The 17,732-nt window shown below is 36.7% G+C and overlaps 1 protein-coding gene across 2 annotated transcripts in view; it reads left to right on the top strand.

Moving 5' to 3' along the window:
• Positions 1-17,732, top strand: part of GPM6A (glycoprotein M6A) — a 129,278-nt gene that overhangs the window by 16,765 nt on the left and 94,781 nt on the right. Inside the window, exon 1 of one of the 2 annotated variants that reach the window (XM_075091164.1) lies at positions 4,593-4,681. The exons of the other annotated variant lie outside the window; for it this stretch is intronic. The gene's annotated coding sequence lies outside the window, so the exon portion shown is untranslated. Of the gene's footprint in view, positions 1-4,592; positions 4,682-17,732 lie in introns of those variants that run through there. 2 annotated transcript variants of the gene reach the window in all.

Raw genomic sequence — 17,732 nt, 5'->3', positions numbered from 1 at the left:
CCTACAAATTGTTTGTGCTCTTGAAACATCTTATTGTAACTCACTGTGTCTTGGTTTGCCATATGTGAAAAGCCATATAGCACATATATAAGCTTTCATTTCTTCCACCCATTCTATGACTTCTTTATTGCTTTAGTAGATTATATTCTACATTTCTACAATGGGAGTCTTATCTTAACTGAGACCTCTAGATACTAAAGAAAGATGAAACATCCCAGGGAATGCTTAGTGATTTGTAAATAAATAAATAAATTGCAGCAATTAAAAGTTCTTTGCATTAAAGGTGGAATACACGGTATTTGAAGTATCTTGTCTATCCCACTTCGGTTTCTAACCAAATATTTTATTTAAATGAGCAAAACTAAAGAAGTTGCAATCATTATGCATATGGCATCTGTGTTGTTAAAACAAAGAGTGACAGACCTTTGATTTTTAGCAGTGACATAATCTAAGGCAGAATGCTGTGCTATACATATGGTGGATGTCTCTGCAGTGTGCCAAAGGAAGGAACAGTTCAGAAAGTTAACTGCAGCCCTTTCAAACGAACTGGTTTTCTTAGTGACAGTAGACATGTAATATGAAAAGTTCAGGACAGATATGATTCTACTAGGGATCAGTGTCTCTTTTTACTCCTTTTACACAAGTGATACCCAACAGTGACTAATTGGCCTGTGTTTGCACACCTGTTTGTTTTTAAAAAAGTATGCATTTCCTTGAAATGAATGGCTGTTTTTCCTTAGGAAGGTGACTGCAACATTTTCAGCTAATGAAATGATGATGGACTCTGTTCTGTCTTTGGCAGTAGCAAACATGGACTTTGTATTAACAGCACTTGATGGAATATAACCCCAAATACAAAGAAAATTTAAGGCTGATGTCTGGAAGGAGATTAGCAGGCCTAACTCTTAATAGAAATGTACTCAAGAGACTGTTTCTTAAATGTATCCGCTTTCTCTGAATACATTTGTTGTACTGCCCGCAAAAAGAGAGAATCTGAGTATCTTCTTCAGTGGTGAATGGGATGTGGTCCCTTCGTGTCACCGTGCATCCAGTCTCTACTCAGAAGCATAAGCATCACCACCATTTAATTTATCTTAGTGGAAGGAGTATGCTGTGTTGAGCTCTGTACTGCTGTAATAACATTTATTTTTGTTACTTAAGCTATCTTGTTTAAATCTGTTTTTAGATCTTTCTCTAACACTGCTTTCTGCTAACAAGATGTACACTTAGATTAATTGTTGAAACAGGCAGCTTTCTGCATATCCATCACTTTGTTGCAAGTTTGAAGTCCTCTTAAATAGCAGCTCCTGAAATCATGTGATATGAACAAAATCTTTGTAGCTGCATTAGAAAAGTAATTTCTGGCCTTTATGATATCAAAGAAAAAGTTATTCTTAAAATCATATATGTAACATATTCTATCAATCGGATATGGGTTACATGGAGGCTATGGCGGTGCGGCTGATGCTTTTAGCATGCATATGCCCTATCCTCATTTTCATTTGCATTCTTCCAAATAACTTGAAATGTTGTGCATGGTTTTGTGGTGGGTTTTGATTTTTTTTTCCTCCCTTGGCTTTGGTATTTTATTTTTAGGGTGAAATCACATGAAAGGCAAAGATAGCCTTTGCTGCTGACATGCTGAATAATAATGAAGAGCAGTTCTGCCCTCCTTGGGGTCTGACTGCAGACAACAAGTGTCAAGACTAGAATGACCGAAAACAACATCAAACTGTTATAAGCTTCCCTAGATATAAAAATAAGAAGGAAGGTTTTATTGCAAATGAAACAGATGAAGTGCAAGACATAAAGGTCTCTGAAGTTAGTCTGTCTAGTACGTGGGTTGAGGAAAAGTGGATTAAACTTTATCTTCAACATCCAGTCAAGAATTGTAACAGCACGGTAAACTCACTAGGGAAGATTAATGATAATGCTAAGAAGTCAGTCCAGTGAAACACTGACCCATGTACCACATTCCTGAGGAAACATGGTTTTCACATTGTATACGTGAGTGCTGTCACAACTCCTATTATTTCCTTATGCTTTGGAGAACAAAAAAACCTGCTTCTCAAAGGTGTGCCTCAGGGGTGGTGGAGGGGGGGAAAGCTTTGTTTCTGGGGCTAAGTTATTAGTCTTAAACAGTGTCCTTGGGAATTGTCTTCCCCATCCCTTAAGCGAAGGAATTGAAAATTCTCTCCTACCGCTGTATTATGAGGACTGCAAATTTTCTTTGTTTAGTCATTTTTTTTTTATTTAGACCATAAGCATTTATTTCTTTGTATGATGGCCAGAAAAAAAAAAAAAAAGAAACCTCACCCCAGGCTCAGTTTTTTTATAATCTAATATCTGAATGTAGATTAGTCCTAATATATCAGTGTATATGTCACCGCTTGTAATGATTATCTGAAATTTGATCCAATCTCTTGGATAAGCTCTTTGAATTAGTACCTTGATGAAGGATCAGGCCTGTTTAAATCCTGTACATAGCCAGAAAGTGCTCAGTTGTTGCTGTGACTCAAATGTAGATTACCAAAAGCAAGCAAAAAGGTGCCATTGCTGTGAACTTGGAATGGTTCAATGCTCATGAACACTGGAGCCACATATAAGTTAAAGGTCATCCTAGATGACTTTTAGTAATGAAGTTATATTCATCAACCAGTTATATTATGTATGTCACATCCACTATACAAAAAGGAATGCTTTACTGACGTTTTTGAGGATTTTTCTATTTATTGGGACTGTTTTCCTGCAAAAGAAGCTCTAGCTCTACAAAGTCAGCTTTTTTTTTCTTTTTTTTTTTTTTTAACAACACTTATTTTTGGCCACATATTCAATGTCCTAGAGTGTAGAGATAATGTAAATATTTTGTTAAAGTGGCCAATAGAGTTTTCATACTCAGAGATTGCAATGGCTTTTAAATGTCAGTATCCTGAAATGTTGTACAACTGAGCACTTGACTCTGCTTGAAATGGTGTGAAGGAGGTAAAGGGAGTGGGAGAGGAAGAACGAAAGGGGAAATTGCATCTTTCCAATTATTTTGATTTTTTTTTTTCCAAGTGAGTAGTATTCAAAGGAAAGCTTTGCATTAATTTTGCACAAATTTGGTACAAACCTATGAAACTGCATTTATTAATTCAAAAATTTTGGAAAAAAGATTATTCTTTTCAAAATTTTATCTAATTTTATGGCAGTCTCTTGGGAAAGCTGAAAGCTTCATTCTTTTTTGCTTGATTTTTTTTCCATACATAAGTGTAGTGCTTTCTTTATATTGTGACATGCATAGAAAACTATTTGTCCATAAGTAAACACTGCTGTTCCTGGGAGACAGATATATTGCTGAAAGAAGCAGTAAATATATGGCAGATTTGTTTAGTTGTGAAAAGTGCTTTTCTAAGCCCTGAGTAGAGGCAGGTGAGGTAGTAGTAAAAGGTGCTCAGAAGACAAATGTAATGTGTGAGCTTGCAGTCTTGGGCTATAGTACGTGGTAGGTTGTACTAACTGTGCAATAATGATTGTACTTTCTGAATATAACTCTACTGTAGTTGCCAGAAAAGCATATGCATAACATTTTGCAGAACAGTTTGGTTTTCTCAGTTTTGTGGAAGAAACTAAGTCCTATAAATGATGATGAACAGAGCTTCAAGAAAATATTTTGAGGGAAAAATGCATTTTGTAGAATATACGCCTTTGTTGTGCAGCAAGCATTAGGCCATCATATTTGAGTCATGATATAAAACAGACCAGTAAGACTTCCTGTGCTAGCAGCATGGGAAAGCACAGTTGTATGTTGGCATGCATCGCCAAGTGAAATTAGGAGAGAGGAAAATGGAAAGTGATTGCAGCTTTCTCATGCTCCACTGTTCAGCAAAGCCAAGTAGATCTGGGGGTGAGCTAGTTTGGAAGAAATAACAGATTACCATTATTCATTGTCACTGCAGAACAAAAGAACAACAAAACAGTGACGAGGACTTTCATCATGAGGGAATTTTGAGTAGCTATGTAGTACATTAGGTGGCTGCTGCCTGGAGCTGTATGGCATGTCTGCTTATGCTTTCAAAATTTCCAAGGACTAAGTAATAAGGATTAAATGATAATATTAGTCTTAATGTCATAAATGTATGAAACATCTTGAAAATGTGAAGTGGTTGCTTTCTGAAGGCTCAGGAACAAGAAAATGAGTGAAAGAATGCAAGCACCTTTAAAAAAACAAAACACCACCCCCACGCCCCCCAAAAAACCCCAACCCAACCAAACCAGAACAAAAAACCCCAAACTTGTTTTTAGTGGCGTATGGGGTCCTGATTTTCCTGTCTCTACAGTTTATGCAATTAATGGACTCTTACACAATTAATTATTTTACGTTAACCAGTCTTGTGACCCCGCTGCAGCTGCTGCTTGGGTGCGAGCTGTCCCTTTCACTTGAGTCATGGACTTTCTGGCTCCTAAAGCAAGTAATAACAGGGCTTTTCAAAATATGTAGTCAAAGGCTCTGTGTCAAGCGATGTTGTAAAATGCAGTGGGTGGATACAGACTGAGTTTATAATGTTAGGTCATTATATCAGTTCAATGAAGACCTGCGCTTGCAGCAGCTGGATAGTGAAGTGTCTCTGATGTGTCAGAGACCGTCAGGGCTGTATGGTATTACATGAGCTGCTGGAGTTGCCAGTGGCTGGCAAATGAGGTAAGTAGATGGACTGGTAGTGTTTAGTGTAGAAAGGGAGCTGTTAGGACATGAGGTTCTCCACCTTTTATTCTGTGTCTAGGGGATGTGATATGATATCTACATGATATTTTACTCTTGCTATTTGCTATCGAACAAGAAGCTCAGAGAAGAAAACCAGAATCACTTTTCAGCTAGAAGATATTTCTGTAGTAGTTACGCTGGATCTGTGCAAAGCTGTGTTGGGGGTGGCATTGGCACTGAGACTTTAGCCAGAGAGGAAGCCTTGAGGACTTTTGCATTTCCCCAGGCAACAACACAAAAGAGACAGAAAATGCTATGTCTGCTAGTTGAAGAGTTCCTGTGAACTCTTAGCCCTGTACCTCTAGTTATCTTGCAGTGCTGCATAGGATGTCCCTGTTAATTTTTATAAAAACATTGCTTTGAGTCCAGTGCTAAAGTTGTTCTTTGGTGATACTTGCCAAAAGCTGAGTGCAGCGTGTGCAATCAATCATAAAATGTTCCTCTAGTACAAAAGAGTGAATTATCTCATTTTTACTGCCTCGGTCTTTGGCTTTGGGAAGTGCAGCACAGTGTCAGGAAGCATTTGCTACTGTTGTCAGTATTTTGCTGCTGTTTGTCATGGAGATAGGAGGCATTGGACTGGGATCCACTGGGTGTTTTCCCTAAGCTGCTAACTAGGAAGAGAGACCAGGCTTGGGTAGGGGAAGGGAGGGTTACCTAACAGTGAAAGCAGATAGTAGAGTCTGATTTTTCCCTTCCAGAAGTGGTTTGAGAAGTGGATAGAAAGCTGAAGTAGTACTTTCTTCCCTTCCAAAGTGCTCCTGTGGACATTGATGCCAAATGATGTTTGGAAAGCTCCACTTCCATGGAGGCAAAAATCCTGAAATCATTCTCTCACAATGATTCTCAATTAAGGATGTGTTGAAGAGAAACGGAGATGCCTTTTAATCACTGGTAGATGTAAAGCAGATGATCTTGCTGGGGGTGGAGGGGAGGGAAGGGGAAGCAAATCTCCACTGAATGAGTGTGCATGTGTGTACCACAAATTTCATGGATCAAGAGGGAATTTTTAGGAATGCTTTAAAGGGCACATCTCTGTGTCTACGCCTGTCCCGTTGCCATTTTCAAGTCTACAGGAGTGTAAAGCCTAAAAGAGATCTTAAAGTTGTTCAAATTAAAGCTTGCTAGATTTCCCAACCCTGAGGGCAAATTAATTTATTTTCTTTTAACTTCACTCTTTGGAATAGTGGGAGGTTTTTTGGCTGTAACTTTAAAGATTGCAGCCTAGAGGGATACCATGCATAGCCAATTTCATCCTTAATAATTGATTTTGAAAAATTAGTAAATGAAACTGTGGTTTAAATTGGAAAATATTAGCATAATAATGGAAGTCCCTGTGTCTGAGAGAAGTTGAGTGTAAGGAAGAGGGCAAAAGAGTGGAAACAGTAAATCAACACAGGTGTGTATATGTATTACTGGTGTCTAATATCTGTGAAGAATGAGAGATTATGGATTTGATAAAATACGTATTTTGGCAAATATTAATAACATGGTTTTATAATATTCTGATATTTTGAACAGCAAATACAGAGATGAATTTGCTGTGTAAGGAACAAGGCAAGGTTATAAACAAAGATAATCCTCCTGGGAGATAGAAAGGAGAGCCACTATGTTACTTTTGCATGGCATATTAGCATGGGCTTAGGGAGCACTTTGAAAATATGGCAGATTTGGGATTTAATTTTGGGAAAAAAAAGAAAGAAAGAAACTAGAAGAGCCCAGAGGAAGGACTGAGTGCTGAGTAGTGTGGGATATAAAGAATGTGCATGGGAAAGGTGGCTGGGAGTGAAAGGGTTCTGTGTGGTTCACCATCTCTATAAGCTAGCTGAACCATTAGACAACACTGCAGGGATGTTCTATATAACCTAGAATTGCAATTTTTACCACTTACTGACGCTGACTTGTCTAGAATAAAGTTTTTACCTTTAAGTTTGTGTGGTGTCTGTGATCTCAGGCAAGGATAAGGAGTGTTTGCATTCGCACCTGCCTCCTGACAATAAGTTAAAAAAAACTAAAACAAGAGTATGTTATATGGACACTATTTATGTCTGCAAGCCACATCAGGTTTGGAAACATCAGTTTCAAGATGTGAAGTGATACCCACTCTTAGGTGTTAATCAGAAAGATATTTGTGCTGGAGGGCAGGTAGTGGAGAAACAGTCCCAGAATTTTGGTCATATCAAATAGATGCAGTATGGGTTCTTATAGCCAGGAAACTAATACATGTATACAAAATATTAGGAGTAAACATAAATAAACCCACAGTGATTTAAAAAATAGCCTGTTCTACAGATGTTGCAGAAGGCTGCAGCTATTTTCTGCTCTCTGCATGGTTCCTCAGATAATTCCATTTGGTAACTGGTGACACATGCCATTAAAATAAATTGTTGACTTTCATTTAAAGTGACAAGGTAATATTGCTAAGAAACAAAAGAATGTACATAAATATATGTTAAATATGTATTTTTGCATTTGGTACTATGCCATTATGTATATTTAGTTCTCGTGATAGTTGCCAGTCTCTTCAAGCAAATTATTTATATTGGAATAATCTATTTGCAGAGAATGAAAAGAACAGAGGGAAACTGGGAAACAAAGTAGGGGGAAGCTTTTTTGAGCATGCCTGTGATAACATATTTGTGAAAGGGCAGAACAGCATGGAAAACCTGTAACTAACCTGCACACAGTTCATTTTTAAATATAAATCTATGATGTAAATATCTCACAGAAATCACAAGGTTTTTAAATGATTTTCTCCTATGATGGCCACCTGTACAAATACATTCTGAAATAACCATTACAATTCTTATAGCTTGGGAGAACATTTTAATGTTTTAATTCTGCCCAGTTCTAGCCAAGAATGGAATATACAAAACATATTTGATTCCCATTACTCTTACAGCAATATTGACTTAGGTTTGTGAAAGTAGTTAAAAATATAAATATACAAACAAAGAATGCAGGTTGTTATGGTAGAAATTTCTCCTTTAAAGCAACAAATACATTGGAGGATTAAAACATTAAAACATATTACAGCTAACTCTGTTTATAGTATTCTGGCCTTTCAAACTGAACTAAGATTTTGTTCCAGACATCTTTGTAGTTCAGTCTCTGGGATTTAATCTCTGTAATGTGTTACACTCACTATTGTCCCAGTGAATTTGTTGACAGACAGTAATTGGGTCACTGCATTGAAATGCCCGATGTAAGCCCTGAGTTCTCCCTGCTCGTTGGCAAGGCAACCACAGTGGTCCAGGAAACATGCGCAGAGTGGGCTCCCGGCCTGCCGCTCTCAAATGGTGTCACTGGAGGGCAGGGAGGAAAAATTGCTTGGGTGCTGAAACCAGCAGCAGATTCTTCCCTGTTTATTTAATGTGTGGATTGTCTTTCAGTGGTGGTGGTGGGGATAGAAATGCAAACTTACAAATAAAATGAAGCAATGCATCGGAATCGATGCTATACATTATTGCTTTGTTCTTAAGTCTTTGGATATTATTTTAGTTTGGGGGGATTGAATGTATTATACATCAGCTGAATCTAGTTGTTCTAATGTATGACAGAAGAAAGATAAATATTTCATAACTGCTTTAGATCTTGCTCTGATTTGCCGTTCTCTTCCCCCCTCCGCCACACCTCTCTATAGAGAAGCAACTGAAGAAGTGCTGTATTCCATGAATCTATAAATAAGCAGAATTCCACATGTTGGAATTCTTATGTATGGTACTAGGTGACACTCTTCATTGACTGTATCTTTGTTTGGAGTGGGGTTTTTTTGGAGGCTTAGTGTTGGGGAGGTGCTAGTGAAGGAGAGAGAACTGCTCTCACTTAAAGGCACAAAAAGGGGAAATAAAATCAATAGACTGTAATCTTCACTGTCCATCATGTGTTCTTAATTTTTCTGTTTCCTTGGGTTGTTTAAAACAAGCAGTTTGGAGATAGTTTCATCTAGAAGCATATCAAATGCTGATGAAGGGAAAAAAGAGAACTTTGGGGTTTTTTCCAAGCTAAAAAAACTCTTCTGCTTTTTGTCAGTCTGATCTAGATTGTGACAAATTATTCAATGATGAAAGAAGAAAATTAATGTAATTTCTCATGCAATCACTGAATTTCTCAAGATTCTTTTATTTAATTTCAAGAGATCTCATTTTAATGGACTTTTTTTTCAAAGGTGAAATCATCTCCTCATTGGCTGAAAAATCTTTTGTAAACCTAGTGTTCTAAGTGATGAGAAGATAAGGAACTGAAAATAAATTAGTCCCGATATTTTAAACTTTTTAGAGTGGATGAAGGTGTTAGAATAGAATAGGATACTATTCTGTACTATAATATGGTATATAGTAATTAGTGCTAGCAATAATATAGTAATAGCAATACTAATAATATAGCTAATATTAATAAGTAGTAATTATAGTATGATATAGTAATACTATAGTATGTTCTCAAGAAAGCATAATGTAGATGCATCCTCTGTAGACAACTTGAAATTTTAATTTACTTCAGTATATGCAGATCATAGAGAACGGTATTTCAAAATAAAGCTGAAGTGAGTCATACAGTTCGGATTAGTGTCTCATCTTCAGTTTTTGTAGTGGTATATTCTTGCTATCCTTACAGACAGCAGCTAAAACTCCACTGAACTAAAAACCACCTGAGAAAGTCACCTTTATTTACAGTCCCCACAAAAGGGACTCTACATGTCTGCATAATTAATAACCATGAAACTTAAAAGCAAGTGAAGCTATGTATGATTTGTAGGTAAGTGAAATAAACTTGGAAATAAACTGTACTTACACAAAAATTTCAAACAAGGAAGGAGAAAAACCTTTCTGCCCTATTGAAAAGGAGTTCTGCCCTACCCCAACAGCATATTTAAGAGTGTGGGGAAAAAAGTAATGTCAAATTAGCTGGAGGCTTCAAACATATAATTGATAAAATGCTTCTGTTTCCATTTTTTTAAATTACAGCTTTGCCATTATTGTCAGAATCTCTTGAACCAATTTTGTTCTGATTTAAACAGGCAGAAAATTAATGGAAATGCTTTTATATTGCATAGTGCAAATGCTTATCTCTCCATGAGCTGCGAAACTTCACTTGCAAGTAAAGGTGGGAATTAGCAGAGTTTTCCATGGCTGTTTAAGTAACTTTTCTCAAATGGGTAGAAGTTTCCAAACTTTCACAAAGGCATTATAAAGCACTAGCACTTTCTATTCATCTGCTTGAGTTCAATAGTTATTAGCATTTTATTGGTACTGTAAGTTAAATATTTTGATTTAGCCAGAAAAATCTGAAGGTGAAAGAACTGCTATTTTATCCTGATCTTTAATATAGGTTGCTTTAAAACAGGCATCCAACATTCAAAAGACGCTAGTGATATTAAATTCATACCAGTTTCTGAAAAGTAGTCTACACACAGAGGAAACTTGAATTTGAACATCCACAAGTTCATAGTAATTACTGATATCTACAGTTGATGCTGAAGCCTAAATGTTAGCACTAAAATACTTTGCAAAAGAAGGGCTGTCAAGGGAAAACAATGGAAACTCATAATTGCATAGAGATTAAAACCTTTCCCTCAACCAAGTCAAGGCATCAATGAAAGTTTTGCATCTGGAGGAAACTAAGCTTTGTTAATGACACTGCTCCATGGACTATGTGTTCATTTGCCTTAGTCGAGTAGCTGATGACTGGAAGAGAAATGATTAGACTGTTATTTTGATGGGCGTTGGTAAAAACATCTATTTTTGTAAAATAAAAGCATTGCACAGAGCTGGGGTGCATATGCTGTTCTGTAGATATGAAGTTTTTTAAAAAGAAATTAGTTCAGGTAGGAATTCCAACAATCAGTTTTCTCATAGCAGCAGCCATAGAATGGGTTACAGTAGCAGCAGCCAGCTCTGTTTTGCCATTCATGCTAACATAGGGAGCCAGGCTTCCCTGTATCTTACACTTAAGTCTCAGCTGTTCAAAAAAAAACTAGGAGGGCCAATGTCAAAATGCTGCACATCTGGACCTGATATAGCATGTAAGTCTTGTCACCTTCACAACTGGTATGCTTCCCGTCACCAGCAATTACTTCTGCTGAAGAGTTAAATCACGCTGCATGGTAAACACTTGACACTTCATGTTTTGGGCCTGCAGATATTTCAGAAGTAGCAGAAAAAATACAATCTGGGGACTCTGTTATATATAAACAAAAATTCAAACTACTTGGGGATCTCAGAAAGGTTTTAAAAATATTCCTAAGTATATACACTTATAAATAATGGCACATTGGAAAAATAAGAAGTAGGTAAGCTCCAATTAAAATAGTTGCAAATGGAAGGTGGGCAGGTAATTATAAAAATTAATTAATTTTAAAACTGAGGATAGATGATCTGGTGCAATGCCACATGATACTCTATATAAATTTAGACAAAAGGAGCTAAAAAGTCTTGGTCATCCCAATATTCCTTGTAGGTTATCTTTTTCTTCCCTCCGTTTCTCACAAACCAGCCTTGTCTGCCTTGATTCTTGCCCTGCAGAGTTTAAATAAACCAACCATTGAATACAAGAATTAAAAAATTAGTCAGGTACTGTACTACTACTAATAAAAAAGACTTAGGGAGAAGGACAGGAGGTTTTGGTTTTCAAAAAGAAAAAGTAATTAGAGTTTCTGACGTAGTCAAATTGGCTGTTTTAACCTGTCACCTTTATTGCTAATTATTACCTTGACAATTAAATATATCTTTTTAATAAGACAGAAAAGTAAACCCAACCATATTTAAGTGTTTTTAAAAGCCAGCATACGTATATTCGCTAGTCTATTTTTGTTCCTCATCAAAAGAGCAGAGAAAATTTTCCTTTTCATTCATTTTGTGTTTGAGTTTGGAGAAACTCCATGGCTTTTGAAAGCATTACTTGTTTCTTGAATAAATGGGAAGTAATCTTGCGTAAATCTTTTTCATCTTTTCACTACTATTCTTATAAAAGGATTCTCTTTCTTTCTATAAGGAAGTTTTCAGTTTCTTGTAGTTTTTTTTTCCTTTAATACTTTCTCACTGTTTGTTTCTTTTCTGAGCAAAATAGCTAGCCATACACCCATTCAGTCTGACCCAGGTAGTCCTGTGGTTCTAACTCTTTTGTCTTTGTGGCTAAGGGCTCAGTGTTGCTTTTACAGAAATTAATGATAAAACTGCACAGACTTCACTGCTATATAGTCAGGTCTTAAATTATCTGCCTCTGCAGTACTTCAAATTTCTTCAGGTCCAGGAATAAATACATCATATTTCATTGGAATGTGTTAAAGAATGTGAAGGACAGAGTTGCAAAAAAAAAACAGGGACAGTGAATAAAATCAGCCACAACTCCAGTCATTCACAGGAGGGACTCAGATTTCTAGAAGCTGTACGTAAGGAGTTTATTTTCAAGTGGTTGCACAAGACAGTGGAGGACAGATGGCATAGTTTTAAATCTCACAATCTCCCCTGGTTTTATTTCCTGTTTGTAGCACTATAACTTTCAGTATGTGTTGCATATTTTCCAAAATGAACTTTTGATTGTCAGAAGACTTGGGAATTTGATTTTGTTCACCTATAGTGATGTCCTTTCCTCCTTTAGACAGCATATTTGGAGATAGCTAGTACCTATAGCAAGGACTATTAAATACTCACTGGATATCTGTTTTAACAGATGGACTGCAGTGAGCATACATGAAGTTGGTGTCAATTCCTAATCAGCAAAGTGTGTCAGGGATAAGGCTATCTTTAAGAGGTTAAGGAAAAATAACTTTCTCCCACACCAAAAATGCCCAGATCTCCAAAACCAAATAAGCCTGAAAATCCTACCACTTTGAATTTTGACAAGTGATTTACTGCACAGAGCAATAAAATGACATACTAGTTTTTCAGAAAATGCAGAAATGCATTTTAACATTTAAATTATTTTGATTAGATATTTTACCTATAGGTCAGGATGAAATGTGTGCTTTTCTTTTCGTGGCCTGGCTGTCATGTCTTTTGAATAGCATACTAGAAGTGAAAGGTAAAACAAGTCCTGTAGAATCATAGAATCATAGAATAGTTTGAGTTAGAAGGCACCTTTAGAGGTCATCTAGTCCAACAGCCTGCAGTCAGCAGGGACATCTTCAACTAGATCAGGTTGCTCAGAGCCCCGTCCAACCTGACCCTGAATGTTTCCAAGGACGGGGCATCGACCACCTCTCTGGGCAACCTATTCCAGTGTTTCACCACCTTCATAGTAAGAAATTTTTTCCTTATACCCAGTCTAAATCTACCCTCCTTTAGTTTAAAACCATTGCCCCTTGTCCTGTCACAACAGGCCTTGCTAAAGAGGTTGCCCCCATCTTTCCTATAGTCCCCATTTAAGTACTGGAAGGCTGCAATGAGGTCTCCCTGCAGCCTTCTCTTCTCCAGGATGAACAACCTCAATTCTCTCAGCCTGTCCTCATAGAAGAGGTGCTCCAGCCCTCGGATCATTTTTGTGGCCCTCCTCTGGACCCGCTCCAACAGTTCCGTGTCCTTTTTGTGCTGAGGGCTCCAAAGCTGGACGCAGCACTCCAGGTGGGGTCTCACCAGAGCAGAGTAGAGGAGCAGAATCACCTCCCTCAACCTACTGGTCACGCTGCTTTTGATGCAGCACAGGATACAATTCGCCTTACGGGCTGTGAGTGCACATTGCTGGGTCATGTCCAGCCTTTCGTTCACCAGTACCCCCAAGTCCTTCTCTGCAGGGCTGCTCTCATTTCCTTCATCCCCCAGCCTGTATTGCTATCAGGGGTTGCCCTGACCCATGTGCAGGACCTTGCATTTGGCCTTGTTGAATCTCATGAAGTTCTCACAGGCCCAACTCTCCAGGTTGCCTAGGTAAAGAGATGTGGGGAAGATCTTTCTCTTGCCTGAGATCTGGCAAGGCAGGACTTCTTACAGATACCTTTCCAATTATATTTTGTTTGATCTGTGGTTTTGAAAGTGCCAGATCCGACTTCCACTGCATTCTTGTAGAAAAAGCACATAGCCTAATGGCTTTAAACATCACAAAGACTATTTAAATTTTTCTGTATTTTAAGATCTTGCAGAGTTAATGGAATGCCACTAAAACATCTCTCTCCACATTTCCTATTTGCACAGCAGACAGAGTGTTATTGTAACATATCCTGCTGTTGTCTTTTATTTTAAAGTTTCTTTGCAAATTCAAAGATTTTTTTATTTATTTTTTTTCCTCATTTGTCTTCTTTAGCAGGACAGAATAAAAGCTGAAGTCAAAAAATATGAAGGGAATGGGAGGAAAAGTAGTTGTTCTTATTGTGATAACTTTCTGCAGTAGAAATATTAGGACCTTACCATAATTTTGTCAGAGTTCATGCGCAGAATAAAGTATGAATATATTTACACTACTTCAACCTGTATGCAGCCTTAAGCCACAGATATGTTATCTGTACACTTCAACATTTTCTAAGATATTCAACAAACCTCCCCAGAGGTTTGCATCAAATGTTTACATAATGAATTTCCAAAGAGGCTGATTTTAAAGCATATCTACATTTTTTTTTTAAAAAAAAGCTAGCTCTACTCCTCTCAAAAGCAAGTGTGGGGATGCAAACTATCTCATACCAACAAGAAGATCTAAAACCTTCTTATCATGCTATTTGGTTTTGTGCGGGGGGGGCAGATTGTGGTGGGTTTTGGTTGTGGCTTTTTTGTTTCTGTTTGTGATTTGTGGTGGGTTTTTTTTGGTTTCTTTTGTTTTTTTTTTTTCCTTCCACCCTCACCAAAATATTTCTAGGTGCTTGTTCCCACAGAGCCTCTTACAACTCGTCTTTGGATTTGAACTGGCAGGGAGGCTTCCTGAAGTCTGTGGCAGTAGTTCCACATAGGCTGTGATGGTCAATAGTACTATATTTTTAGGTTCTCAGCCTGAATCTCTTGCAGTTGTCCATATAAAAGAATTGAAAGATTTAGGAGCCAGCTGAAAGGGAGTTAGAGTTTAGGTATGTGCTTTTTTATCTGATCCTTACTAAACCTGATGAGGTTTTGCCTAATCCTGGTGGTTTCTAAAATCTGTATGTATTAAAATATATAAGTTGCATTAGAGATATCCTGGAAGTGGAGCTACCAGTAACTGGCTTAGTGGCTTTCACATCTTTGTGCAGTTCATCTACATGCAGGGTGTTGCTTTGCCTGTGTTCACTTACAGGTTTCATCTTGTGAAGTGTGATCTGAAAAGGCATCAGAGATGGAGACTGCTAAGTTAATGGTTACAGCATGTGCTTGAGATCAATTCCCTTCTCACCCACATTTCCTATGTCCCTGAGTATATTCTAAAAATCAAGCTGTAGGTCAGGTTGAAATGGCTGCCGTTCCACCTCTGCTGAAGCTGTTGGATTTTACTGAAAATAATTGAGTTAAGTAGAATAGAGAGAGGAAGGGGAAAAAAAAGGAACACTAATGAGAGCAAGATGATGATATGTTTGCATGCATATTTTAAATAAGCTGTCACTAAATAAATTATTGAAATAAGAATTTGAAAGTTTGCTTACTGTGCTATCACACTTTCCTTTCTGACACATGTAATTCTTGCCCTTGCCCTGGACAGGGAAACTGTGCATCTTGCAAAGGATTTTTGTATGCTGCAAAAGAGATAGGATACCAACATTGCTTTGGACTTGTACCTTAGTGTGTGTAAGTCAAGACAGACAAACAAAAAAAACCCTTCAATCTTAATATAAGAATAGTAACCATTATGATAATAAAGGTGTCCTGATTTTTTTTAAATGAAATATAATAAATACAAAGTCCTCTAAAAGTACAGCTGATATTTTCAGATGCCCAGCTTCTGTGGTTGTTGGCCCTTTAAAATCTTCAAAGAGTGTTTCAGTTTGGTGCACACACTTGTTTTATCTTTGCTATAACATACATGGGACACTGAACTCAAGATCTTAATGGGTACGTTTTGCATATATTATTAAAGCACTTACATCTATTAGGTTCTAGGCAAACATATTAAGAAAAACTGGACCCTCTTGCCTAAATTGCTTAAATCTTAAATGTTGTAAATAAAATTTGAAAGGTGAAGGTAAAGTATATAGCTTACACGTTCCCATGAAAATATGAGGCATTTTAGAATTTTATATATATTTCTTTCCTTTCAGATATTTGAAAGAAAAATAAAAGTAGTAGTTCATAGTAGTTAGTGGAAGACATTTTAAGATTAATGTGCTGGGGGGGAAACAAAGCTTATAGAATGAGTATGACAGAATAAATGAAACAGTGAAAAGCTTTGTTCTGATGTATTCCAAGTTTGAAGTTGTTTTATTTATATCTTATTAGTAAAGGGAGTATTCATAAAAAAGACTTGAATAATTCTATGAAACGTGATAAAGTTACAAAGTTCTGTAAAGTTTAAATTGTTTTTGTCTGTTCTGTCATTGTCTAGGTAGTTTTTTATGTAAGTGCATTCCAAATCACTTTTTGATAATTTTCAAGTGACAGGTATTAAATAGGATGGGGAAACTAGAAAAAAATGGCTTAGTTAACACCCATAATAACTCATACTGAGCTTAGAAAGGAAGAAAATCAACATGGAAGAGGGGAATATCTTAAATGTTTTTTTTTTTTCATTATTATAATTATACTTATTAGTTTTCTGATGGAATAGATATTCACCTATTTCATTCTAGTATAGTCTTCATCACCTGGGTTCATACCACTGTTTGTGACTTTCTGTGGTCAGAATTCATCTTCTGCCTGACTGGAGTACTTCAGCTACACAGATCCAAATAAATTATTATTTGAACCAGTACTTTTTAAAATATACCCTCATTTTACTGGCAGTGTCTAGAAAACATGAAGAAGTACTTCAATTAAACTGAAGATTCTTAGGTTGCCAGTAAACATATGTGATTAAGATGTCACAAAACATATTTTTCCAAGAGTAGAATGACTTATTTAATGTGTTGAAGGCAAATATCTTAGCCTAACCCCCAGGAACAGTACTAAATCATACTAGTGATCAGTTCTCAGTCTGCCTAACGTTTAATTGTCTAATGTGAATCATAAATGCACAGTATATGCTTGAATGGGATTGTGTCCCTTGTGTGACTGCTGGGCTGTATAGCCAGAAACTGAATTTCTAAACAAGCTGTGTAAAAGCAGTGTCTCTCATGGAGCTGCATTATTAACAATAACTGTGACTGACCTGTATTTCCAAATTTGTTATTTAACTTTTGTTGTTATCAGTATTGCATCTGTCTCTTCTGCAATTCTTCATTGGTCTATACTTCTCTCTTCGTTCTAGCGTTATCTGAATTTGCTGATGTGAGCATGCTACAAGAAGCAGTTGGCCGCAGTGGACTTTGATAGTTGGAAATAAAGGCTTGACTCTATGAACAGTCTGGGTGTCCTCTGTTATTTCTTACTTGCATCTTTGTAATCCTCAAAAATTTTCAAACTGTTTTGGTTTTGCATCATTAAATCATCTTTATAGTGTTTATAGTACAGGTCTAATATAGAATATTACATTATAAAAATTTTGTTGAAATAAAGAAGGCTTTAAAACACCTTTTATCCCTTCAAAAAAAGAGTACGAGTATATATATATTCATATAGGTGTATATGAATATATATATCTCCTTCTTTTGCTTTGCTTCTTGTTTGTGTGTATGATGCCATTATTAGAAGGTTCTCTGTGTAAATAGAATAGGGCTTAATATAGTCTGCTGAAAAGTTGGCTCTTTAAGCAAACAAAAAACTACTAGCAACCATCAGAACTAGCTGAAGTGGTTTTATTACATATAATATATCTTATTTTAGTACACCAAAATTTACAAGAATGAGATAAATACTGATTAGATAATTCAAAATAGTATTTGACTAGTTAGGCACGCTTAGTTTTCAATTGCTTGGGCACAAGTTATACTATCATATGACTACTTTTCAGAAACTGCTAAGCAATTTGTAATTTTAACCCCTTTACTGGTAGGTTTGTTCCTCCA

This window comes from Phalacrocorax aristotelis, chromosome 4 (assembly GCF_949628215.1).
Source record: "Phalacrocorax aristotelis chromosome 4, bGulAri2.1, whole genome shotgun sequence".
NCBI classification, from domain to species: domain Eukaryota; kingdom Metazoa; phylum Chordata; class Aves; order Suliformes; family Phalacrocoracidae; genus Phalacrocorax; species Phalacrocorax aristotelis.
The sequence above is the reverse complement of the archived record's forward strand: the minus strand, read 5'-3'. Positions and strand labels throughout refer to the sequence as shown.